Here is a 25,777-nt window from a genome sequence, read left to right as displayed (position 1 = left end):
CCTCACGTGACGGTGTTAAAGGAGGCGATAGGGGCGGGGAAAAGGAGCGGAGGAGAGGGAAGTGAAGAGCGGTCGAGGCCGATTGGGACGCTGGCACCGGAAGTGGGGTGACGGGTAACCCCCCTCCCACTAGGCGGGACTTGGGCGGGGCTATGGGCGTGGTGGACGGAGCCAGGCGTGGGAGGTACCGGATGTTACACCTGGTTTTCGCTCAGGTTCTTGGGAAAGCCCAGCGAGGTGCGAGGGGTCCTGAGCGGGCCCACGGTCAAGATCAACGCTGTTCTGGTGGTAACGGCGCCCGCTCGCCTTCCGCCCGGCCTCGTTGGGACCTCAAAGGCTCTCTGGGAAACGAGGTAAATGCTGCGGCTCTTCGCGCCGCTTCTTGCCTACGCGCCCCGCCCTCCCCTTCCCAAGCTCCCGGTGGAGCCTCGAGGAGCACCTGCTCCTTGAAGAGAGTGCTGCGGGTCCTCCCCCACCCCCACCCACGCCCAGCCCCGGTGCTTGGGGTTCCTCTGGAGCTGGCGTGAACAGGCAGTGTATCGTTTGAACACAGACTGCCTTCAGAAACAAACTGTCGCCAAGGTGCACTCAACCAGTGAACAGAAATTTGCGCTGTGTGTCCTGCAGTTAACATGACTGTTAGGGAAACGCCTATGCTACTGCGTTTTTGTTGGTCGCAAGGAAAGGGTGTGCCTGCCAGAGTCGTTGGTCTACAGCTAGTTCCTTTTAACCCTCTGCTCCAGCGTTTGCTTCATAGTGATAGAAGGGCAGGAAGCCAGCAATTAGGTACTTAGGGACTCCTGAACTGGCTTCCATTCCTAGCTTTCATTTTTATAGATTGTTCCTCTACATAAGTGTAATATGCACTTATCCGACAGATGTACGCAGAGCAGGGACAATGGGCCAGGTACAGAAGGTCACCAGGATGGAAAGCCCTGGATGCCTAGCAAAGGACAACTGTAGGGTGGGCCCTCGCCCCAGGGTGGCCTTGCCTCCCCTAGCATGTCATTGGTCTTATGGTTTGGACCCCCTGACCTTTCCTCCCTAGAGATAATATCTAGGCCTCAGTTGTATTTCGGCTCCAGGCCTAGAAAAGCACCAAAACCAGCCACCTTGGGACCCTGCATTGGGTAATGACACCAACCAATCAGTGGAGACCACAACCCTGAAAGGACACACCTGGAAAACTGCTAAATATTCTATTAAGATCTTCCCCTGGGAGTTCCCCTAAAATCTCTTCCCTTAAAACCCTTAGTCCCTAAGACCAAGTGCACTCTCCCACTTGAGCGACACATCCTTTCCCTTCCCCTTCCCTTCCCTTCCCTTCCCTTCCCTTCCCTTCCCTTCCCTTCCCTTCCCTTCCCTTCCCTTCCCTTCCCTCCCCTCCCCTCCCCTCCCCTCCCCTCCCCTCCCCTCCCCTCCCCTCCCCTCCCCTCCCCTTCCCTCCCCTTCTCCTCCCCCTCCCCCTCCCCCTCCCTTCCCCTTCCCCTTCCCCTTCCCCTTCCCCTTCCCCTTCCCCTTCCCCTTCCCCTTCCCCTTCCCCTTCCCTTCTCCTTCCCTTCTCCCCTCCCCAGGCTCCACTTATTAGTATTAGCTTCCTCCCTCCCAATCTCCAAGGGCCATTCCTTTGCCTCTATAACTTTCCTAAGCCCATCTCTTCTAGGAATGACTTTTTCTACTTCTGTGATTAATTAAATAAATGTTCTCTTATAGTTTGGGTCTTGGCTCTAAATTCTTTCCTAGCCAGAACCCAGTACCGAGGTTGCTGAACCCAAGTCCAGTCTGACCCCACAGGACTAACGCCCAGTGCCATTCCCTCAGCCTACAACATAAGTAGAAGTGAATGAAATGAATCTTACTATAGCGTCACTCAATTGTTTGAATTCCTTCTGAATTATACGCCAAAAGTATAAGGCAAGGAAAAATGCAATACTCCGTCACGGTTTATGGTGCCTTGATGTAAAGGAGGGTTCCCCAACCTCAGTAACTCAAATTGTCTGATTGTTTGGCACCGTGAGGTTTTTACCATGGTAAGAATTTATGACATGTGAGAGGTATGACTTTCTTCTGTAAATTGAGAAATGGGAGGTAGGAAAGGACTATAGGACATAATGACATGGCAGCTTTAGCCACAGATCAATTTAGAAAAGATAATACCTGCACGTTGAGGATATGAAAATTAATTTTCTTAAAACTATCCATGCCTGAGCACCTCTTGGAAATTTTTTTATATCCCCAGGGGTACATGTATTCCCTTTTGAATACCTTTGATGTCATTCCCTTGCATTTTTTAATGTAAGAATCTCATACAACTAAATATGATGAGTTAAAATATATATGTTTAGTAACACAGTTCCTAAATGCAAGCATACTCAACTAGTACTCAACTCAAAAATTAAGGCGATTTATTTTTTACACTAAAGGTAAAACTAGCTGTATTAGACTCTTTAAGAAGGACTTTCAAGGGCAATTTAGCGTAAATGGATTTTTTTTATATATAATTCACATGCCATAAAATTCACCCCTTTAAAGTATACAATTCAGTGGTTTTTAGTATAGTCAGAAAGTTGTACAGCCTTTACTATTGTCTAATTCCAGTACATTTTCATCACCACCAAAGAAGCCTGGTACCCATTACCAGTCACTCTCTACCCCACCAAACTTCCAGCCCCTGGCAATCACTAATTTACTGTCTCTATAGATTTACCTATTCTGGGCATTTCATATAAATAGAATCATACAATATGTGATTTTATGTTGTGTTCAAGGTTCCTCCATGTTGTAATATGAATCAGTACTTCATTCCTCTTTATGACTGAACTTAATGGTCTTCTGCTTTGACTTTACAGTCTAACACCACATCCACAGTGTTTACAGTTAGTGACTTCACTGTAAAAACCTATTTCTTTCCTAGTTTATCTAAGATGTTGATTTTCTAAGGTGGTGTTCTCATCTAAAGATTGAAGCTAAGTCACTGACACATTTGCTTTCCAGGAATAGAGAATAGAGAAGCATGTGACTAATGGTTTAAGATCAAACTGTAGAAATGGCATTCAACAGTTTAACTCACATCTCAAAGGCCCCAGTGAGTCTATTGGTCACACATATCTCCAAAGGAGACTGAAAAAACATAGGTTCATGGGTTCTGTTGCTGCTGAAGAGGAGAAAAATGAATATGGGATAACAGTCAAGGGTCTCCATTGCATTTTATTAAGAATCAGGTACCTTGCAGAAGGTATTTGCATGGGGTCAAAGATATCACACTTCTCACGTTTCTCTGACCCTTCCAGACACTAGCTCTTTTTGCATCACATGTCCTCTGAACCATTCACTGTGTCCAGGAAAAACGAGGTGCTATGATTGGCCAGGCCTTGGCAATGTGCACACCCTCAAAGCCAAGAGGACAGGACAGAGTCTATCACTAAAAAGAAAGGAAGCTTGCTGGACTAAATAATAAGACAAGAAATTAAGGACCTGTTTTCCAACTACTGAAGATGAGACCCAGTTTCCTTCTTTACCCAAAATTAAAGAATCCTATAGAACTTATGCTATGCCAGTGGGCTTATATTTTGATACACTGTGTTATCAAATGTTCATGAATTGTTTTATTTTGTACATATAATAAGGCCAGTCTCTTCTGATTGCTGGTGTGGTCAATTTTAAACAACACAGACATTGAAATAAGAAACATCTGGATTCAAATGCAGTTCTACCACTTGTGAATAAAAATGATGTCACCATTTCTGGTCATATATAAAGCATGGTGCTTTACATACATTGTGTACTACTTCTGTTTCTTACGCAAACCCTGAAAAACACGTGTCACCAACTTTCAGATGTAGAAACAGAAGCACAAAGCAGTTAACTTGCTCAAAGATAATCAGCACTGAAGCCATAAACAGCCAGCTTGATTTTTAACCCTAGAGACTTCGTCACTAGGATAAATTGCATTTCCATGTTTCCTTGCATTGAAAGCACCTACAGAAGTTTTAGTTTGCACTAGTATATATCATCTTAGCAACATATCTGTGACTTGAAAAGTTACTTATCTTTTCTGAGCCTCCTATTCTTTATTTGTAAACTTAGAAAGTTGGGACTAGAATATTTCTTGTACTTGTTTCAGTGTGAAGATCTAATAATGTAACATTCTTTCCACTATTATTAAATTTCACTATGTTAACAGTAGATGGTGCTATTGAGTACTGGCTTTAAAATGCAATAAAAACAATTGTAATTACTGGGTACATAGTCCTCACTTTGTATATCAGAGCATTGGAGGTCAGGGTTTGCACAGAAAATTTGCACATGAAAGTTTCTTAAGCTGAAAAATTTTATGTTATGCTACTTAAAACACTAAAAAAAAAGTTTAAATATATAATCTACATATTGACCCACACTTCTTTAAATTTTATTTACTGTACTGGATGTTTTAAGACTACTTATTAACATTAATATTCTGACTACAATAGATGGCATCTACTTCTCAATTATATTAAGAATGAATCATAACCATAATTTTGCATTTTAAAGTTCATAATTCTATTTTATACTTATAGGTATTTAAGCTCCATATACAACTTTCTCTAATTTAATCTGCAGTAAGTAAAAATCTTATATAAATATTTTCTCCTTTATGCCTCTAAGATGGGGGAGGGGTGCATAGAAATATTGAACATCTCAACTCCAAACAATTTTATAAATGTTTTATTCCTCAAGATTTAGTCTAAAAATAAATATTGTTACATGCCATATTGTAGATTGGTAGCATAGACCCATGATTTCCTATTTAGGAAAAATTACAATATCATTTTATATGTGAGGAAACAGTCCTAGAGAGGTAAAATTTTTCTGAAGGTTATATGCCTAGCTAGGCACACAGCTAGTAAAAGATTCCCAATTTCCTGACTTCCAAACTCAAGCACTTTTCATTATACTTCCCCAGTTTATATATTAACTAAAATTTGTTATTTGTTTCTTCTAATTTCAGAAATTACTTAGAGTAACAGGTATTGTTTTAATGACTATTTCTTTATAAATATTTTTAATTCTAACATTAAAATGATTTTATCTATATAAAAATAGAAGAAAGAGTTATAGCTGCTACTCAGTCCCCAAAAGCTATGTACTTTTTTTTAAAGCTAACTGGCTATGCAAGTTTAAAAAATATATGCAATTTGAAAAATATTTTAAAAGACCTAAACACATGGAATGACATCTCATGTTCCTGGATCAGAAGACTTAACATCATTAATTTAAGATGGCAATACTCTCCAAATTCATCACCAGAGTCATATTAAAATCCCAGCTGGCTTCTTTGTAGAAATTGACAAGCTGATCCTAAAATCTGTCAAAATTCAAGGAAACTAGAATAACCAAAACAGTCTTTAAGAAGAACGAAGTTGGCCCAGCCGGGCGTGGCTCAGCGGTTGAGTGTCGACCTAGGATCCAGGTGATCAGGGTTCCATTCCCAGTCAGGGCACATGCCCGGGTTGCGGGCCGCAGCTGATCAATGACTCTCTCATCATTGATGTTTCTATCTCTCTCTCTCCTCCTTTCTTCTCCCTGAAGTCAGTAAAGATATATTTTTTAAAAAAAACAAAGTTGGAGGAGTCACACAAATTAATTACAAACTTACTACAAAGCTACAATAACCAAGACAGTGTGGCAAAACATCAGAATAGACATAAAGATCAATGGAATAGAATCGAGAGTCCAAAAATAAACCTGCACATTTAAGGGCAATTGATTTTTTTAAAGGGCAGCAAGACAGAGGAGGAAAAACCACCTCTTCAACAAATGATGCTGGGTCAACTGGATAGCTCCCTATAAAAAAATTAAGTTAGGCCCTTACCTCACACCATATATAAAAATTAACTCAAAATTAGTCCGAGTGAGACTGCCCTACCCTGTTTGGCTCAGTGGTTAGAGCGTCAGCCCTCTGAAGGGTCTCATGTTTGATTCTAGCTAAGGGCATGTACCTCAGTTGTGGAGGCAACCAGTCTCTCTCACATTGAGTTTCTCTCTTCCTTCCACTCTCTAAAAAGCAATGGGGGGGGGGGGATCCTCTGGTGAGAATTTAAATAAATAATTTTTTTTTTTTAATTAGTCTTAAGACCTACATGGAAAAGCTAAAACTATAAAACGCCTAGAATAAAAATAAGTGTAAATCGTCATGACCTGGAATTAGGCAATGGTTTCTTAGATATAACAGCAAAAGCACAAGCAACAACAATAAAAAAAGATAAACTGGACCTAATCAAATTTTAAAAACTGTACTTCCAAGGGCAATATTAAGAAAGTGAAAAGAACCCACAGAATTGAAGAAAATTTTTGCAAATCATATCTAATACAACTTCATCAAAATCTGATAAATGTACTGCCAAAAACAGGATTTGGATACCAAAAATGTAGATACACAAAGGGGAAAAGCTAGTATACGTGAAAAACTTACAATTCAATGACAAAAAGGACAGGTAACCCAACTGAAAATGGGCAAAGTCTAGTTAACATCCTTTACCGTACATATCTACAATTTTTTTCTTGTGATAAGAACTTTTAAGACCTATTTTCTTAGCAACTTGCAAATATTAACTAGATTTATTGTAGTGATCATTTCACCATATATACAAGTATTTAATCATTATTTATACCCTTATTTTTTCAGGTTTATACATTTATTACTGCCTCATTTCCTAAGACAGCAGGTGGTGGTCCTGGAGCAGCAGATCCCTGAGCAGGGGGGGTGGGGTGGGGTGGTATGCCGCTTCCTAGGGGGAAGGAGTTGGAGGAGGAGGAGCAGTTCCTGTGAGGAGAGCTGGTGCTGGTGGAGCTGCTGTTGGTGGGGATAGCCCTCCACCTGCTTGGGGTGTGGTGGAGAAGGTCCTGGGATTTATGAGTAACCTGCAAGTCCATGTTCCTTGGTTTGATGTCGTTGGAGAGTTCCTTCCAAGGTCTTTGAATTTTTGTTTCTGTTTTTGCAGCTCTTCTTGAGCTTATGATCGGTTTCTGAATTCTTCATTTTTCTGTAACGATCACACTAGCAGAAGTGTGAGATCGGGATCTGATGTTCATCTGTGCTTGAACTCTGGGTCCACACCTCGGCAGCATCTCAAGAAAAAAAGTAAACAGAAATAAAAGGAAACTCTTAACCAGGTAAAGATTATGTAGCAAAATCCATAGTATTATAGCTAACGGTAAAATGTAAGAATCATTCCCTTTAAAATCAGAATGAAACAACAATGTCTGTTATCACTGTTTCTGTTTAAACTTTTCTAGCTTCCTCTAAAAGGAGCTAGAGAAGAAAAAGAAACAAAATTTGTAGGATTTCAAAAGGAAGAAGCAGAACTACAGTAATTCCCCCTTATGCACAAAAGATATGTTCCAAGAACCCCAGTGGATGCCTGAAATAGATAATACTGAACCCTGTATATATTATGTTTTCTTCCTATACATACCTATGATAAAGTTTATAAATTAGGCACAGTAAGAGATTAATAATAACTAATAATAAAATAGAATAATTATAACAATATACTAATAAAAGTTATGGAAATATTGTCTGTCTTTCAAAATACCTTATTGTACTGTACTCACATCCTTCTTGTGATGATGTGAGATAATGCAGTGCCTGTGTGATGAGATGAAATGAGGTGAATGACATAGGCATTGTGCCATACTTGAACACTGATTGCAGTCCATCTGATAACCAAGAGGGCTACGAAGTAACTAGTGCTGGACAAAGGGATGATACACATCTCAGGCAGGATGGGGTAGGATAGAGATTTTATCACACTAATCATAATGGGGCACAATTTTTAAAAAATTTTTATTTACCTTTATTGTCAGAAGTATTACAGATGTCCCCCTTTATCCCCCATTGATCCCCTCCACCCCGCATCCATCCCACCCCCAGGCCTTTTCCATACCAATGTCTGTGTCCATGCGTTGTACTTATAAACATATAAGTTCTTTGATTAATCTCTCCACACCCACTACTTCTTCCCCACCTTCCCTCTGAAATCCCTCAGTCTGATCCATGCTTCTATGTCTCTGGATCTATTTTGTTCATCAGTTTATTTTGTTTATTACTTTCCACATATGAGTGAGATCATGTGGTACTTGTCTTTCTCTGACTGGCTTGTTTCACTTAGCATAATACTCTCCAGGTCCCTCCATGCTGTGCCAAAGGATAAGAGATCCTTCTTTTTTACAGCTGCATAGTATTCCATGGTGTAAATGTGCCACAGCTTTTTTTATCCACTCAGTCCTCTAGAAGTGTTTTTGTAAATTTAGGTGCTCCTATACTGGGCACATATATGTTTATCAGGGTTATAGCCTCTTGTTGGATCGATCCCTTTAGTATTATATAGTGACCTTTTTGTTTCTTGTTACTTATGAATTGCTTATTTCTGGAATCTTCCATTTAATGTTTTTGGACTGGAGTTGACGGGGGGTAACTGGAACCATGAAAAGTGAAACCACAGGTAAGAAGGAACAGCTATAAACATATTTAGAAATGATGTAGTGGGCTAAACATATAATGTGCCTTCATCATATTTATAGGGCTGTCCATCTTCTCTTCAATTGCCCTCCCAAAACTAGAAAGCAGAGCTCAAAATTTCAACTTCTCTTATAGCTAAGACATCATTATTTGACTTGGGTTTTGTCAGCTAGACATATACATGCCAGAATCCTAACTAAAAGTGACAGCGACATCATAAAGATATCAACTCCAAAATTAATCTAGAGATTCAATGCAATTCCAATCATAATACCCACAGAGATTTTATAGAATTTGACAAACTAATTCTAAAACCCATATTTAAGAGCAAACTTCTAAGAATAGTTAAGGTAATTTTGAAGATGGTTTAAAAAGTAGAAGGATTTATCCTACTAGCAAACAAGACATATTAAAGTTATAATACTGTTATTAAAAGACAGGATTGACAAATGGGCTAAAGCAATAGAATAGAGGGCTGTGGGATAGACCAACTTGAAAGGTAAACAAAGCAATGTAGAAAGAATGGATTATTCAATAAATTGTACTTTTTAATAATTAGTTTTCTCTATGGAACAAAAATTAGTTTGCTGTGTCACAACATAAAAAATCAGGTCAGGTAAAATAAAGATGCAAATAATAATAGCAAACACTTGTTGCTTATTGTGTACCTGGTATGATTTTAAACATTTTACATATATTAACTCACTTATGCCTCATAACAGCCCTGTAAACTAGGTACTATTAATATTCCCATTTTAAAGATGAGGAAACTAAGGAAAACAGGTTACTTAAATTGCCCCAGACCACAGAGCCACTAAGTATAAGATCTGTGATTTGAACTCAGGCGATCTGCCTCTTGAGTTCCTGTTTTAAAACATTACGCTAGACTAGACTGCCTCCCTTTCATAAAGAAAAGTAGGGATTTCTTAAACAAGATTCAAAAAATGCAAACCATGACAGGCAAACAAAACATATAAAAATACGCAAGTGACAGAAAGTCATTTCACAAAAGAAGAAAACATATTATCAAAGTTAAAAAACTTTGGTTAAAAAAAAACAATGGGCAAAGCATATGAACAAATGGTTCTCAAGAGAAAAAAAAGATATACAAATAAGCAATAAGATGAAAAAATTGTTCTTGAAGAAGATAAAAAGAGGTTCAACATCATTAACTATCAGGGAAATGAAAACCATAATAAAACACCACACCCACTACGATGACTACAATAAAAAAGACAAAGAATAGCAAATATGACGAGGACATGGAGAAATGCCAACCTTCATAGACTGCTAATGGGAATGTAAAGTTTTGGGAGAAAGGGTGTTTTCTAAACTGTTAAAAGAGTTTTTCAAACTATTAAACATAGAATTACCATATGATGCAGCAGCAATTTTACCCCTAAGAGAGTGGAAACAAATGTCTGCACAAAAACTTGCATATGATATAGCCATGCAATAGAATATCATCTGTCAATAACAAGAAATTAAGTACTGATACATGCTACAGTATGGATGGACCTTGAAAACAGGCTAAGGGAAAGAAACCAGTCACAAAGAACCACGTATGATTCCATTTATATGAAAACTGTATTTGAAACACTTGCATTTTCTTAAATCTATCAATTTCCCTAAGGCTTTAGTTACAAAAAATTGAGACCCCTGAAAATAACTCAAGTATAATGCAGGAGGAATTGTTACAATATAGACTTTTCATAAAATCCAAGGGCAGAAACTAAAAAATACAGCTGGGCTTGATACAAACAGAAATGGAAATGCTAGTGCCAAAGCTCCTTCCTTTGTAAGTCAGGGTTTTCCCCCCAGCCTCTTTTCTGTTATAGAATCTAGGCTTTTTCATGTGCTTCTCTCTCTTCCTCCTTTCTTACACACACACACACACACACACACACCCTTAAGAGCCCATTCTTGCTTCAGTGGTCAGTGGCAAACAGTCACATACAATAAAAAGTATTATGGAAGCTCAGGCAATGAAACGTATTATAAATCTTTCCTTTAATCCCACCACCACTTGTGCATCATCCTGTTTTCACCTGATTACTTCTTATTCTTTCAACATTGAGCTCAAATTTTACCTTCTCATAAGAAAGAATTTTTTGACCTTCAACTCTAGTTGTAAGAGGTTCCCCTACAAGTCTCATAGCATACCTTAATATAGAATATCTCATTGTAATATAATCACTTGTTTCCTCATCTCTTCCCCACCTAAATTTTAAGTTTTTTCAGAACATGTAGGTACTCATTTTATCACCCACATAAGATAAATGAGTGAAGCAAAAAACATTTCAAAAAATTAAAAATATAACTACCATATGGCCCAGCAATTCCACTTCTGGGTATTTATCCAAAGGAGGGGGGAGGAAAAAGCTAATTCAAGAAGATATATGCATCCTCATGTTCACTGCAGAATATTTACAATAGCCAAGATACGGAAGCAACCTAGGTGTCTATTGTTAGACAAATGGATAAAGAAAGAGGTGGTATAGATATACAATGGAATATTACTCGGCCACAAGAATAATGAAATCTTGCGATTTGTGACAACATGGATGGACGTAGAGGGTATTATACTAAGTGAAATAAGTCAGACAGAAAAAGACAAACACAGTATGATTTCACTTAAATGTGTAATAAAAAACCCAAATGAACAAATAAGACAGAAACGGACTCGTAGGTACAGAGAACAAACTGATGGTTGCCGGAGGGCAGCTAGGTAGGGGAATTGGTAAAAAAAAAAAAAAAGTGAAGGAGAATAAGAGGTACAAATCACCAGTTATAAAAAATAAGTCATGTAGATGTAATACACAGCATTGGGAATGTAGTCAATATTACCATAATTCTGTACAGTGACCGATGGTTACTAGAATTACTGTGGTAATCACATCATAAGGAATATGAATGTCGAATCACTGCTGTACACCTGAAACTAATATAATATTGTAAGTCAAATATACTTTAATAAAAAAGAAAAATGAGTGAAGGCTATAAAGAGAAAATCAAAGAAGTTTTACTTGGAGGCTGTGTAAATTAATGTCCCACTTTTGAAAAGCAATTTGGCGGCATGTATCAAGAGCTACAAGAAGTGTTCGTAGTCCTGCACAAATTGATTCCACAATGGAGAATCCATGTAATTTCATTTCATTCAACAAATATTTATTAACTACTTTTTATATGTTTAGGCATTGCTCTAAACTCGAGGCTTTAGAACAGGGCCAACAAAGACCTGCCAAAATCAGATCATGACTGTTGGAAGTTTGAACCATGTGGGCTGCTCTCCATGGTTCTGAAACATACTTAAACCCGTCAACACACAGGTCTACTTCACTAGTATCTCCTATGTCATCTTTCCTCAGAATTGTGAAGCAGAGTAGAGGAGAGTAGCAAGACAGAAATGTGGAATACAGAAGAAGACAAACCATTGCAAAGGCATAGCCACTTAGAGATTCAGGCAAAAAGATTTCTTTTGAGATTATTTTTCAAATAGTTGCAGCTGCATCTATAGATCAATCTGGGAGAATTGAGATCTTAACAATATTGAGTGTTCTAATCCATGAACATAGTAAATTTCACATTTACTTAGGTCTTTAATTTCTCTCAGCAGTGTTCTGTAGTTTTCGGTGAGAAGATATTGCACATCTCTTGTTCAATTTATTCCTAGGTATTTAGTGTTTTGTAGTAATGTAAATTGGATCTTTTGTTTTTCAATGTCCAATTGTTTTCTTCTAGCATATAAAAATATAATTGACTTTTGTATACTGACCTTGTACCTTATGGCCTTGCTAAGTTTATTAATTATTTCTAGCAATTGTTTTTCTAGCATTTCATAAGTAAAATCACATCATCTGGAAATAAAGACAGCATTACTCCTTTCTGACTTTTATGCCATATTTTTCTTTCCTTATTGCACTAAGACCTTCATCACAAGACTGAATAAAAGTAATAAAAGAGGATGTCCTTTACTTGGAACTGAACTTTAGGAAACCATTCAATATTTCATCACGTTCATGATTCAGATGTTAACTTAATGATGAATGGGTATTGAAATTTGTCTAAGACTTCTGCATTTATTGAAATGACGTTACTTTTATTCTCTATTCAGTCACTATGAGGAATTGTATGGATTGATTTTCAAATATTACATCAGTTTGCATTCCAGGATAAAATGCTGCTTGATCATGATATGCTATCCTTTTTATATATTGTTGGATTTGATTTACTAATACTTTATTGAGAGTTTTTGTGTCAGCCTGGCCAGTGCAGCTCAGTTGATTGAGCTTCATCCCACGCACTGGGAGATCAGGTAGTTAATAGTTTAGTTCACGTCAAATATGGTGACAGATACTTTCAAGAGATTTCTAGTATTTTTATGAAGTGACAACTAGTATTTGATTTTGTTTCAGCTACTTCATTTCTACATGTAAGAACTCACTATTAGTTTCATATTTATTGGTGATTCTTTGGTTTACATTTTAGACTGAACCCAAGTCACACACATTAGAATATCAGGTCCTCTCCCACCCCACCAAATTTACAGGCCCACCCAAGCTGTTTCCAGTGCCTTTTCCATATGAATAACCTGTCTTAGCTCATGCTTCAAACTTTCCTAAAATCTCCAAATACGCAGCATCTCACCTCAGCCTTCCCCATACCTCACTAAGTGATCCCAGGGCTGGCACTAGCAGCAGCCAGCCGTGGTTCCCTGCTTGGCCTCTCCTGGGCAACTCCAAGCCCAAAACAAATAGCAGGAAGCTGGAGATCACTTTGTGGCTCAAGCTGGGTGGCCCTGGACAGAACAAAGGCAGCGGCTGACCTTGGCCTGCACCTCCCAGAAGGCCCCAGAGCCATCAGACCTGATGGACAGCTTCAGACCAAATCAAAATACCATTCAGCCACCTCCACAGCAACACCCTCAAGGGATGAACTCAGCAGACACCAGAGGCCCACTGAAGTAAGTCCTTCTCTGTGGGATGGGCCCCTGCACAGCAGATCCTCCATGGTGTTCAGTGGTCGGTGGTCACTACCAGTCCTTGCAGCAGATTGGCCTAGAGGTAAATCCCTCCCGTTGACATGCCAAGAGCAATCAAGGCTCAACTACAACAGGAGGGTATACATGGAGACAAGGGGGCACAAATGGAGTGCCCATCTTGGGTGATCCAGAAGGCTGTGCCACTGAACCCTTTGGGACACATACTCTACCAGGCCCAGGAGATGTAGCAGCTCTACCTAATACATAAAAACAAACATAGGGAGGCTGACAAAATGAGGAGACAAAGAAACATGTCCCAAATGAAAGAACAGGACAAAACTCCAGAGAAAGGACTAAACAAAATGGAGACAAGCCATCTACTAGATGCAGAGTTCAAGACACTGGTTATAAGGATGCTCAGTGAACTTCAACAGCATAAGAAAAGACATGGAAACCATAAAAAAGAACCAGTCAAAAATGAAGAATACACTGACTGAAATGAAGAATCATTCACATGGAGTCAACAGTAGAGTAGATGAAGCCAAGAATCAAGTCAGTGATTTGGAATATGAGAGAGTAAATAACACCAAATCAGAACAGCAGAAAGGAAAAAAAGAATCCAAATAAATGAAGACAGTGTAAGGAGTGTACCAACTTCAAGCATATCAACATTCGCGTCATGGGGGTGCCAGAAGGAGAAAAGAGACAGCAAGAAGTTGAAAACCTATTTGAAAAAATAATGGCAGAAAACTTCCCTAACCTGGTGAAGGAAATAGACTTAAAAGTCCAGGAAGCACAGAGTCTCAAACAAGATAAACCCAAAGAGGCCCCCACCAAGACACATCATAATTAAAATGCCAAAGATTAAAGACAAAGAGAAGATCTTAAAAGCAGCAAGAGAAAAGCAGTTAGTTACCTACAAGGGAGCACCCATACGGCTGTCAGCTGATTTTTCGACAGAAACTTTGCAGGCCAGAAGGGAGGGGTAAGAAATATTCAAAGTGAGGAAAAGCAAGGACCTACAACCAAGATTGCTTTACTCAGCAAAGCTATCATTTAGAATTGAAGGACAGATATAGAGCTTCCCAGACAAGGCAAAGCTAAAGGAGTTCATCACCACCAGACCAGTGTGACATGAAATGTTAAAGGGTCTTCTTTTAGAAAGAGGAGGAGGAAGAGGAGAAGGAAAGATAACAAATATAAACAATAAAATAGCAATAAATACATACCTATCAAAAATTGAATTTAGCCCGGCCGGGCATAGTTCAGTGGTTGAGCGTCAGCCTAGGATCCAGGTGATCACAGTTCAGTTCCCAGTCAGGGCACATGGCCGGGTTGTGGGCTCGATCCCCAGTCGGGGGCGTGCAGGAGGCAGCCGATCAATGACTCTCTCATCATTGATGTTTCTCTCTCTCCCTCTCCTTTCCTCTCTCTGAAATCAGTAAAGATATATATTTTTTAAAAATTGAATCTAAAAAAATAAAGAAGCAGAACAGAAACATACTCATATATACAGAGAACATTTTCACGGTTGCCAGATGGGAGGCGGGTTAGGGTAATGGGTGAAAAGGGTGAAGGGATTAAGAAGTACAAATTGGTTGTTACAGAATAGTCATGGAGATGTGATGTACAGCACAGGGAATATAGTCAGTAATATTCTAATAACTATGCATGGTGTCAGATAGGTACTAGATTTATTGGGATGATCACTTAGTAAGTTATATAATGTCTAATCACTGGGGTGTACACCTGACACTAACATAATATTGTATGTCAACTGTAGTTGAAAAATAAAAATGATTTAAATTTAAAAATAATAAAATTTAAATAAATATTGTTAAATAAAAAAACAAAAAAACATTGGGTGCTCTCTCATGTCTCATGTCTGAACCCACTTTTCTCCTAGACAGCATTTAGAAATTAATGTACTAGCCTTGCTTTCTGCTGACAGGCAGTAGTGACACTGCAAATGTAGGTTTGGGCTGATACTAGCTTAAAGTAAACATCTGAATAGTGTCAATATTTTTAAAACATAAAACTTAAATAGAACTTATACTATAACAGAAAGTAACAGGAACTAGGTTCTTATTTTTGGGCAAAACACATAGCACTTCATATCTATTTTAAGGGTCAAAACTGACTGTCCCTGGGTAGAAAATTGAGAACACTGTTTGGATAATTTTATTCTTCGTCTGCTTTTCCAACTGATCCCACAGTTTCCAAAAGGAAGCAAACAAAATAAAACAAAGAAAAAACAATTTAGTCATAGTTATTTGGATAATTCAGACCAAAGGCGGTCATTTGGTTTGAATTATGTGGATTGCTTTCCCCAGTTAATCATTTTACCTTGCCTATGTATAAATAATGTCTTAATGCTGCTGGTATAAAAAAAACAAAAGCGTACATTTTCCAGAAGGTAAGATGACTCAACTCACTCATGCAAACTCACGCTGGACTTTGATCTTACATTTAAAGCTGTGTTTATAAAAACACCAAGGGTACAAATGTGTTAGTAGTATCTGTGATCCAAAGTTGGCTCTGGGTATTTATTTTTGCTTGCAGATTATGGTTTGCATGTTTATGCAGTGCTTTAGAGATTATCAGAAAACAAGATCCCACCTGGCCTGTGTGGCTCGGTTGAGTGTTGTCCATGCACCAGGAGGTCGCGGGTGTTCCGTTTTCAGTCAGGACACATGCTCCTGTTACAGGCTTGATCCCCAGTAGGGGGCATGCAGAAAGCAGTCAGTTGATGTTTCTCACTCATTGCTGTTTCTATCTCTCTGTCCCTCTAGCTTCCTCACTCTGAAATCATTAAATTATATATATATATATTTTTTTTTTTTAAATGACTCCATAAAAAAGAAAACAAAATCCCTTAGAATAGCCTTCCTCTTTCCATCTCCAGTAAGTCCCTTAATCTACATATGCCTAAATTATCTCATTTTTTAAAATGAAAATCATTTTAAATATTCAAACATTATGTTTATATTGCCCATTGGTTTGAATTCTGAAACACTAAAAGTATAATTTCTAAAAAGGTCTAGGATCTAAAGTTCTTTCCTGATATTTCAAAATATATGGTAAGGTTAAAGAAATGTTTGCTTAATTCTTAGATCTCCAAGTAGAAATCCCTGAATAATGATAGCTGGCACTTATAGAGCATTTACCAAAGGCTAGACGTTGTTTGGAGTGCTCTACATGTATTAATTCATTAATGCACAACTTTAAGAAGTGGGTGCTATTATTATCTCCACAATTGAGGAAACCAAGGCACAGAGAAATTAATTAGCTCACCCACAACATCCAATGTAGTAAGTGGTAGAGTTAGAATTTAACCTCTGGCAGTCAGGCTCGAACTCCATAGTCTTATCTATTAAATGCTATGCCCCTTTTCTATTGCCAAGACTTTTTATAATGCCATAGCTTATATTTGTATTTTCTCCTGGATAAATACCTCCTAAATGGATCTGAATCAAATCTTAATGATGTATTTGAGAAATAATAGAATTGACATTTCCTGAGAAATACCACAGATATAAAGAATATTAATTTGAAAAATAGTACTCAATAGTACATTTCTGCTTTAGTTTGAGAATTCACTGGCACAGGCCTTAAAACGATAAGATTTATTAGAATAAGCCAGAATAAACTTATAAAATGCATCCTGGACCTGCTGTTCATGCTTTTAAGCAATTGCATCAATTACCTGGTCAAATTTCCCCCTGGACAATATCATGCACCAGAAAACTAACTCTAACTTCCAAGCTACACAGTCAGCCAAAAAGTGAAATACGGGAAATGATCTTTGTTTCAGTTACTGCAAAAATGAAATGCAGAAATCATCACTGATAACCCACTAAATTCACTGGCCTTATAAAAACATTGGATACCCTGAATTTGGTGGTCATTAAGCAGGTTTGGGACTCCAAACATTTCAAGAATATTTTAAAGTTTTTACACTGTTTTACTTGGTCGCATAACGTGAATGAAATTTGAATATAAGATAGTATTCAAATATAAAATAGTGGTTTTTTACCATCATCAGAATCTGTGGACTTCTCTATTCTTCAACACCAATGGATTGAAATCTCGGAGTATGCAATTCTCCTGTCATCCCTCGAAGTGTCCTCTGGAAAGGAAGGGAGACTTACTCTTTCCAGTCTCCTTGCATTCACGTGTGCATAATCTTAACGGTTCTGCTGAATGGGGCAACCCCTGCTTGCAGTGACACTGCCAGTCCCTCCTCCCCCTCTTTAGAGGAGCTCCGCCCTCTGTCGTGTGTTTCCCTCCTCCCCCTCCTCGCCCTCTGTGCATTCATTGGCTTTGCCCTGTCACCGAGGCCCCCATCCCTCACTCAGAACAATGCATCAATGAGTGGCACTTTGTAGAGGCACACTGCCCACACACAGGATGTAACATGCAAGGGATGTGATTTTCATCCCACTTCTGAACGTTAGGGAGCACTTGCTGGGATGATTCTCTGACAATTGATAACAGGTTCTCTTCCAGAAAATTGCAGGGCAAGTTGAGCTCAATCTATTTTAAGAAAATACTCTTGAAATTTCAGTTTTTGAAAAGCTGAAAGGCTACTTTTCTGGCTCTGCAACTTATTCATGTCTTCAAATTATGTCCTTTAGGTCATAATATGAGATATTTCATACTACTTATGTTTGGAAGTATACATCAGAACTATGAATGACATCAGGTGCAACTTGGCACTCAGTTTAGAGCTGAAAGAAATGTGGTTCCAGTGAAGACCTCGGTTCTGTATCAAATTGTGCCAGCTAAAGTTTTCAAATGGAAACTTTTTGAATTGTAGAATTATACAGTGTGACCTAATTTTTCATAAAATTCTGGGTTTTACATTGACCAAAAGGCAAGAAGGGACATAAAATCTAATATTTGAAATGGAAGCAAAAGCTACAATATTCCAGCCAAGTGATAGTCTAGCCACTGCTTGGTTACGTCTAATGATCAAGTGGTACCAAAGCAAAGGTTTAATCTACACCTTGGGTTGAGCTGAATCAAGGTTCTGTATGATTTCAACCTTTTGTCTGCATTTTGCTTTCCAGGGCAATATACAATAAGAATACTACCTACTTTTACATGTTTGAAGAGAGCTACCTAGCTATTGGGTGCCCTTACAATCTGCTCTTCTCTGGTCTAAAAATACATACTCTCTTTAGCAGTTCCGTTTTTGCATGGTTTTAAGTTCCCTCTCTATTTTTTCATCACTTCTCTGAGAATACTTTCATTTGTCTGTGTTCCTCTGAAAATGCAGTGCTTAGCATTGAACACAGTGTTCCAGATGTGATCTGACCAGTACAAAGTACAATACAACTATTATCTTCCATCATCTGGAGAGTATACTTTTCCTGGGTCACTTAACAAATAGAAATTGAAAAACAAAAAACAAGTTTGACAGTGACCACCATGCATGTAGCAGACACTCCAAAAATATGCCTGGATGTTGTTAAATAGAAAGCCAGTGTGCTTTGCTTGTTTGTGTTTTTTGTTTTTGTTTATGTGTGTGTGTTTAAGAAAACTAACAGAATATTCAGTTAAAAGTTTATGGGGCATTTAATTTTGAATCCATCTCAGTATAGTTGATATTTAGGTTTAACATGGATATTCCACTCTTCTTAAGGAATAATTGTATTAGCATCAGTAACTACTTTCATTTAACTCAGTTTTAAAGCAGCGTGTCAGCTGCTCAGAAGTGGTTCTTGCCTGAACAGAGAATTCCACCGGAGGGGACTTATTCAGAGAATGAATAATATGGACCTTGGCCAGCTGTTGTATGGGGACAACACTTAATGATATCATGGTTCTTCTCCAAGGGGACAAAGGGGGGTATTTTTTGTGGAAGCAGGAAACTGGAAACTGGCATTATCTATTTTCTAATATAAATATGAGTCACATTTTTTGAGCGGAGATGTTTCTAGGAAATGAAGAAATGTTTTCTGTAGTAATGATAGTGATCAGGTAAAAGACAGCCCTTATCAAAATGCTCTTTGGCCGAGATCAGACAGAGTTTGGAATCACCATTTTTGTCCAAGCAGGTGATTACTGAGGACAGATGTAAACATTATTTGTTCACCATCATCTCACCAGCAGTTGATACGATGCTTGGCAAAGAGCAGACCCTCAAAAAACTAGGAAAGTAAGTCAAGAAAGGAGGAAGAGAGGAAAAGCTGGAGGGAAAAATTTTTAGGATTACTTTAAAATCAAGAACACCAGATTAAAGACCCAAATAACTGTTGCAGGATGGGATCTCCAAAATCAGTGTACAACCTCCTTTTAGATACAGTAACTGGAGACATGGAAGAGTTAAGTAACTGGTCCAGCGTTACAATATCTCATTCAATTAGTTACCGAGTCATTCCTAGATGTTAAGACTGTTAATTCGGAGCTCCTTATGTAATACTTAGAGGAGCTGCAGAAAGAATTATCAAGGGAAGGCCCTGGGGTCTCACACACTGGCCCCAGGTTAGTTACCTTTGCATGCCTGGATTGGACGAAGCTTGAAAAGAGGTCTTAGCCACAGACCTGAAAGAAACCCTGGGGTTTAAACAAGTGATCAAAAGCAAGGCATGGCGGAGCAATTTGACCCTGAGTACCAGACTGAGACTGACATACGCTGTGTTTCCTTAATGTCAGTGGCCTGCACTCCTCTCCATGTACACAACGCATACTCCTCTCTTTGTAATAATCTGGGTTAGATTGGAGTAGATCAAACTCGGGGACTGGAGTTAGCACCCTCAGGGATGACAACTCACCAACAGAAACCAGAGGCCGTCAGCACAGATGAATGTGCTGCTCCCAACACCAGTGCTGGAGGATGGTAATAGAGGTTATCTCTGGAATACAGAAAAAGTTCTGCAGCCAACCTTTGAAAAATGTTCAGTTAAACAAGTTTCTTCAAGGCAAGACTTTACAGGGTTTTTAATATACTAACGTGAGTTTCGAACCTCCAAAAGGCAAACCAAACTCTGCCAAATGTATTTGACCATTGTTAAATTAGTTAAACAAAGAGACCATTAGACAGGTGACTCTAATCCTTGTGGGCCCACTAAACAAACCAAATCTCAGCTTGTAAATGCCTCAGTTAGGAAATAGAAACCTAAGGACAACCAGTTGCAAACAGCCACCTAGGCTTTAAGCTATAGTCAATCAATTTCCTTTCTTTGCTTCCACACTTTCTCTATGTAAGTCTTTCTTTCCCCTGGCTCCTGTCAGATTAGCGCTCTTAACCACTTCTGGCTCTGTTCCAATCCATTTTTGCTCAAGTAAACTTCACGTTTTCAATATGCCCCAGTTATCTTTTAACACCGTAAACCTCCTACATTTTCTTAAGATTTAAAGGACTTATTTTCCCAAGGAGTACACTTGGGGACAGTGATTTTCAAATTTGTTTTTGCTGTGACTTCAGTTAAGGATATATTTTATATGAGAAACCAGTACACACGTACTTGTAAAATTGAAACAAATGTTTCATAAAACAATACTTACCTTTTCTATAGGTGCTACACATATTTTCTAGCCTACTTTCCTTTCCTTCTAATGTGTGCTAGATTTTAAACCCACCAAATTGATTTCACAATTTACCCATCGGTCACGACCTGCAGTTGCAAAACACTGTGTTAGCAAATACTATCCCTTTAACCTTTCTTTTACTTGTAAGCTGTGCAATATTATTGACTGAACCTAAGATCTACCTAGGATGAATTCAAATAATAGAGTGGGGTTAAATAATCCTCAGCTAGCCTGGCTGGCGTGGCTCAGTGATTGAGCTCGACCCATGAACCAGGAGTTCATGATTCGATTCCCGATCATGGGCACTTGCCTGGGTTGCAGGCTCCGTGCCCAGTCGGGGTCGTGCAGGAGGCAGCCGATCAGTGACTCTCATTATTGATGTTTCTCTCCCTCTCCCTTCCTCTCTCTGAAATCAATAAAAACATATTAAAAATAATAATAACCCTCAGCTATTTTATTGCAGTTACATTGGAGCATACCTTGAAGGAAGTGTAGTCGGGAAAGCCTGGAAACAGAGTGATCACAGTAATCAAGGAGATCTCAGTTTCTTCGCAAGATACCTTATGGCCCATGAAGTAAAAAAAGTGGAACCAGAACTCCATTATTCTAACATATTGGATATGCTGTTAACATGAATGAGGTGCTAATTTGCAACAATCTGGAAGAGCTATTGTTCAAGGAATAAAGCAAGATGTACAATGTTGTGTACAGCATGCTCCTATTTGTGTACGAAAGTGGGGTTTTATATACATTTATGTGCTTGGTATGCCCAGACTACCTCTGGAGTATAAATTGGCCACGGTGGTGTGTCATTGGTTGGAGCTACTGTGAGAGGCACTTTATTTTTCACTGTTTATCCTTTTATACTATTCTAATTTTTCATCATAAACATATATTACTTTTCAAAAACAACAATATATTAAATAAGTATATTTTATGAGAGGTGGGAAAATCTGAAAAACCAAGAGACTTCCAGTGTTTGGTTTTGTAAGTCTGCAAGAAATAAAATTGGCTAGGTCCGAATCTTAAGGACATACGTATGTGCTATAGTGATTGTTAGACATTCGGTTTCTTTCATTGAACTCAACCTCATTAACAAGAGCCATCTATGCCTAGGGTGTGCATTCTCTATTCTGCCTCTTCCCCAATATACAACTTTTTTTAAAAAATACAGGAAGAGGGCTCCAAATATGTTTTCTCAGGATGATTCAGGTTTTCCCTTTTACCTGAAACTGAGTAGAAATGTCAGTGGCACAGTGAAAAGGAGGGAAAAACAAGAGGAATGCCCCGAGAGGGGCAGGGCTCCCAAAGGAGGAAGCAAAAGAAGGGCTCCCAGTACTTTAGGTAATTCAAGAGGGATTGCAGCATTGATTTTCAAACTTTAATATTGATAAGAATTACCAAGGGTACTCGTTAAAAATTTAGCCTCCTGGGCCCTGCCCCCAGAAATTCTGATGTAGTGGGTCTTAGACAAACTTTCTTTTCTGAAGCTTCTGGGATTAGTCTCAAGTAAAGTGAACTGTGACAACCCCCTTGAGAAACACACACACACAAATAAAGACAAATAAAGACAAAATAAAAAAACCAAAGATCACTTCTGCCATATGTATCACTGGCACAAGGACTGCTTATACAAGAAAAAGGTCTATCTTTGTCTTTAAATTTTCACCTCTGAAGCACATTTTCTTAAGTGAGTTAATACATATAAAGAGCAATGCCTGCAGAGAATATAGGTTTAGTAACTAAACTATTCTTATGATTTCTTTAGGATACATAAAAGAACAGTTGTTATATAGATGAACCAACTCTAGAACTGATACAAGTATGGGTTGTAACAACTCATATTAGGAGAAATATTTCTTTATAACTTAGAATTCTGGGTCTGAGAATGCTAGTTTTCCAGACAGTGAGCCAAGAAAATGCTTGAGAAGCTGTACAGTATCCAAACAGTTTTTTAAAATTAATGATACAGTCCTGATTAAAGCACTTGTGAAGAAAATGTCCAGTTGGTTTCAAACTTGTGTCTAAATTGTCATCAATGGCACATTACAAGCAACAACATTATTAAAAAGTGCATCTGCACAAACATGTCAGTGAACCTATGACTCTTTTCCTTACTTCATCTCAACAGATTGTTTTCAATTTTATTTTGTTTTCGTTTGCGAAGTTGATGAATACTCAGGCACGGATCCCAGTTTGGGCTTAAACTTTGTTCTAAATGCTTGAATAATGTCCCAGATTCTGTCTCTTTTTTTTAAAGCAACAACGCTTCAGCCTAAAGTGTGCCACTCCTCAAGCAGATGTGAGTTTCTAAGTTGGCAAAGCCTGTGGCTCCAATCAGCAATCCTAGTGTGAATACCTCCTTGAGAGTTTCCTAACCTGGGTAATCACATAGATAACGTTGTGTTTTATCAAGTTCCCTCCAGTCCCAAGAGAAAGAGTTCATTCAATGAGTATTCCATACTCAGTATTTTATTTTATTTTTTCATACTCGGTATTTTAGAGGACAGCCAAAAAAACTCTTCAAAAGATTCAGCTGGGTTCAAAGTGGCCCGGCATCTTTCCGCGGCCCCTTCCTTCCTTGAGTGCAGGCCACGCAGGCCTTGTAAGAAATATATAGGTATCTTCATCTTTATAGCACGTCTTTCAAGAGGTTGTCTAGCTTCTGCCTTGTTTAAAGCTAGTAAGAAGAATTCGCTGCTTGTCAAGGCGGCCCATTCTATTTTTAGGAAACAGTAATTAGAAGGCTTTCGCTTATGTTCCTTCTGAATGCGCCCATTGGTGCTTACTCAGGCTCATTTTTTTTCTTTGAAGAAAAGCAGAGTGAGTGCATCTGTCTCGCAGGTGGCAGCTTTTCAGCTTTCTGAAAACAGCTGTGACACTCTATACTGCTCTCTTTGTCTTTTTTCCGGCTTCGGAAAGAGGTAGGAGGAAATTATGCAGTGGGGGTTTACTATAAATGTGAACCTAGTTGTATTTAAGCTACTTTATGCAGAGACTCAACAACCAAAAAAATAAAAAACCTCTAGAAGACATAAAGAATTAGAATGCACTTGCAATCTACTGAGAAATTTTCCTTGAAAGAGGCATAGATAGTCTATCCTTTCTCAGTAAATATACTTGGGGGATAGATCATTTTTAGTGTGATTCTTTTATTTTTCTTATCTGTGTGTGTGTGTAATTTTTAATGAAATAAAAACAACTTGTGGGGGCTGAAATTTTGACTGAGTAGAGGCAGATAAGTTCTGCAGAATACATAATTCTTTCTTGAGTGGTCCACCAGGTTCTGAGTTTCTTGAAGCCAGGATTATGTCTGATACTTCTTGGTATCACCAGTGCCTGGTACAATACATGTAGAAAGTTGGCCTCAACAATTGCTTGTTGAATTGAATTTACCTGAGTTTCCAGAAGTGGAGAGATCACCAAACAGAGGGAAAGGGGAACTGAATTTACTTCAAGGAAGATTTTTTTTTACTGGATTTTTCTAATCTTGTCCTCCTACTTACCAGAAATACCCTCAAGGAGATGAAATTATACTGATAGCCCTTTGGCAAATGGGTCTAGGGACCCTCACCTTAAAGGTGCTGCCTTTTGAAGTATCAGTATTGTGATAACACCAAAGCGATGACATTCTAGGTGTCCTCATTGACAGTCTTTCCCATCAAGTCAATGTGCATTTTAAACATGGCTTTCTATGGAAAGTACTTTTAACTAAAGGAAAAATTATAATGGTAGGCAGAGATGTCTTGGGTGGGGCGTATTTTGGTGTCAGGTGGTGCTTCAGAATAGGAGTCAGAGAAACTAAAGTTAATGACTTGGCAGAGAGACCGAGAGACCCCCAGGAGATAAGCTGGGGTGGGAGGAGAGCTGCTTGGGAGTCACCACCAAGGTGACAACACGGAACTCCAAAAAGCATTCTGACCTAATGACCTATTTTGTGCCGGGCTGGGAGTGCTGTAGATTACAACACAAGTGGGAATGGCAAAGTCCTGTGAGTGCAAAGCACCCTGTATCTCTGTTCCGTTACTTGAGAACTGCTTGTACTTTAACCAGATAATTGGATTAACAGCAGCACTTGCTCCGTCACAGGAAGCATGGCTATTTTCTCAGAGTAAAACGGCACTAATCTTGGAACTCAGCCAAATTCACTACCCTCAGAAGGAGTGGGAGCCTGACGAAGCCTACAAGAGAAGTCCAGCCAGGAGGGCAAAGAACAGCGCCCTCGGGTAAAGCAATCTGTGTCTGGGAGATCTGGTGTTTGGTGGCAACCTCCACTCACCAATCAGCCTGGGTTTCAGGGACAGGCTCTTGGGCCTCAAGGAGAAAACAGGCAAATGCCAGACAACGCTCCAGTGCCAGGAAAAGTATTGGTGGTTAGCCTGAAACAGTACTGCGCGGAGCTTGTGGTCTTGACATAAGTATAAATAGCGCCCCCTTTCATCCTCAACAAGGTCCTGCCTAGAACAATAAATTATGCCATTCTTGATATGAAATGCTTTGAATACCAGGAAATTCCAGAATACCAGGAAAACAACTTTTGCAACAGGAACCAAGGCAGAGGCCATCTTTATAAATTGGAGCAAAAGGAACAGCGGCCCAGGACCACCTCGGGAGGGGGTGCTAAGCAGGTCGCTCCTGCATTTACTGGGAATCTCAGAGTTGATACTAACCACATCCATGTCAGAGTAGCAATAAGGGTCTGTGTTCTGGTTCACAGTGACCCCTACAATCCTTTGAAATGCAGGGGTATATAGGCTTCC

The 25,777-nt window shown here is 38.9% G+C and overlaps 1 long non-coding RNA gene across 2 annotated transcripts; it reads left to right on the top strand.

Annotated features, from left to right (window-relative positions):
- Positions 1 to 48: 48 nt before the first annotated feature.
- Positions 49 to 24,025, top strand: LOC308562293. 2 transcript variants are annotated; one of them, XR_013999603.1, is made up of 3 exons: positions 49 to 353; positions 6,981 to 7,152; positions 21,481 to 24,025. It is a non-coding gene; the product is annotated as an uncharacterized lncRNA (long non-coding RNA). The 2 variants fall into 2 exon arrangements; XR_013999604.1 differs by lacking the exon at positions 21,481 to 24,025 and adding an exon at positions 7,276 to 7,670 and having other exon boundaries at positions 186 to 353.
- Positions 24,026 to 25,777: the final 1,752 nt, after the last annotated feature.

Source organism: Miniopterus schreibersii (genome assembly GCF_964146895.1).
Source record: "Miniopterus schreibersii genome assembly, chromosome: 10".
Lineage (NCBI taxonomy): Eukaryota > Metazoa > Chordata > Mammalia > Chiroptera > Miniopteridae > Miniopterus > Miniopterus schreibersii.
This window is presented reverse-complemented; position numbering and strand designations above follow the sequence as displayed.